At 38.6% G+C, this 2,119-nt stretch overlaps 1 protein-coding gene across 2 annotated transcripts in view; it reads left to right on the forward strand.

The window, feature by feature from the left end:
* Nucleotides 1-1,217, forward strand: part of tmem229b (transmembrane protein 229B) — a 10,310-nt gene extending 9,093 nt beyond the window's left edge. For both annotated transcript variants that reach the window (XM_062522861.1, XM_062522862.1), the window contains exon 2: nt 1-1,217. This exon is cut by the window's left edge and continues 1,935 nt beyond it. The gene's annotated coding sequence lies outside the window, so the exon portion shown is untranslated.
* The last annotated feature ends 902 nt before the right edge of the window (nt 1,218-2,119 follow it).

Raw genomic sequence — 2,119 nt, forward strand, 5'->3', positions numbered from 1 at the left:
TATGTTTGAGTTCTATGTTCCCGAGCAGTTGTCATATTTTTTAACCGCAAAGAGACCTTGTGTGCTTGAAACTGCATGAGACCTGTCTTCCAAGCGACATAAACTAGTTCCTTCTCAGACTAACGTTTGATTTTTCAAATGTATATGCACAACATGCCATGCATCCATGTCTGTGTGTCCCCGTAAGATAGCCCAGCAAAGACATTCGGGAGTGGTCCTGAAATCAAAAGGATCAAATCGGTAAAAAGCGATGTCTGGAATGAAGTCTAAGGCAGTGTATCAAAGAGCCTATGAGCGTTAGAAAGTAGAGTTGCTTGGACGGGTGAAAAAAAAAGAAAGGTTGAATCATTGGTGCTACATTTTCAATAAACCTTTTGAATTTCTATTTTTGTCCCTCTGAACATTTTCTGGTCATAGTGCATGCAAGATAATACTTATGCAAGCTAGTGCATGTTTTACCAGAGAAGAGCCAGCAGTCAGCACATTAGTACAGACAATCTAAGAGAAAAGTCCTGCAAGTGTACAGGCAATCTAGTCGGCCGATTAACACTCCACTGTCATTTTACACTTAAGTGTGTAAAATGTTACATGAAAGAGGAAAATGTTGATAGAGCTGGGGGACTTGCATCCATTTTTTCCATAATGCCACATAGTATATCATTTTACGTTGCGTAAGATGTTATATGGTTATGTGGTGAGATGTTGATACACTAATTTAGGTGTTCATAATGTACTCATACGGAACTGTTTTGATCTCTGCTTCGTCTCCAGACTGAGGGTGCTGTTGAATAAAAGTGCTTGGACAGGAGACTGTTATGGAAGGGCAGCAAGTCTAACTACTCCTCATTAATCCTGTTATTAATATTACTAATATTCTGTATGATTAATCTGACTTCCTAAATCCATGAATGACTTGACCAGTGCATGGCTGGTGCAAAATGCTGTAGAGCAGTATTTCTTCTTCCTTGAATGATCTGAATAGTGAAATATATTGCTAGGTTTTACCCACCTGCGAATGTACTGTAACCACTAAAGTTCATCTCTTGTTCTGTCAGAAACCTACTGAAACCTATAGTGTGATATAATGCCGGGAAAACAATGCTAAAACAGGATTAGCTGTGAATTGTCATTTGATTTGTACTGTAATGAATGCACTGATGTACTTACCTCCAGGTTCACCTGTTCTGATTCAATAAACTGCAGCCACGGTCATCTGATCAGAGTTTCCCAACTATCACTCCTCTCTACAGTTTCAAAGTGTTTATGGTGACATGACATTGTTTTTAACTGTTTTTATCATGGATTTTTCTATATTGTCAGCACTTGAACAATTCTTGTCATGAATTCAGGTCAATATAATGTGCACTGACTTTGTTTCTACATAATTTTTTACTTCATCAGTCAATCAGTTGCGGTTACTTTTGCTACTGACGCCTAGTGGACAAATGTTGTATCATCATTAGCAGCTTATCTAATATAGACATTCCACACATTTATTCTCTATCCTATTAAGCAGTCTGACACATCTTATGCCAAAGCTTTCTTTCTTTCTTTCTTTCTTTCTTTTTTTCAGTCTCTCTCTCTCTCCCTCCCAATCATCCAACAGTGACTATGCTAAAAGTCTCACAGCACATTAGTGCATGTCCCTTGAAGCTAAGCTTTCAGAGCAATTGGGTCAGTGGTTTGTCAAGAGAGGTCTATGGCCAGAACATCATGCACCATCTATCCTACAGGGGGCAGCATTCTACCATAATGCAAGTGAGAGGTATGGATTCTGCAGCACTAGTAGGCTACACACAGAATGGTTGTATCTCTCTGTACCAAACACAGTTTACAACAATGAACAACAATCCACACATTATTTATGATATTAGACTTGCATTTGATTCAGTAGACCTATATTGGAGGTGTTGTTGAATGAGCCTGTGTTCCGAGATGGAGAGAGATACATGCTGAAGATTGTTTAAATGCTAAATTGTAGCCTAAGATATTGAGAATAATCTGGTTTTACTGAATGTCCTAATCACAGAACATTCTCTCCCTCATAAACTGTTCTGGAAGAGAGTAGAGTGCAAATTAGAGAATAGGTGTAATGTCAGCCACTGACCACAAGATGTTG

This window comes from Sardina pilchardus, chromosome 20, assembly GCF_963854185.1.
Source record: "Sardina pilchardus chromosome 20, fSarPil1.1, whole genome shotgun sequence".
Lineage (NCBI taxonomy): Eukaryota > Metazoa > Chordata > Actinopteri > Clupeiformes > Clupeidae > Sardina > Sardina pilchardus.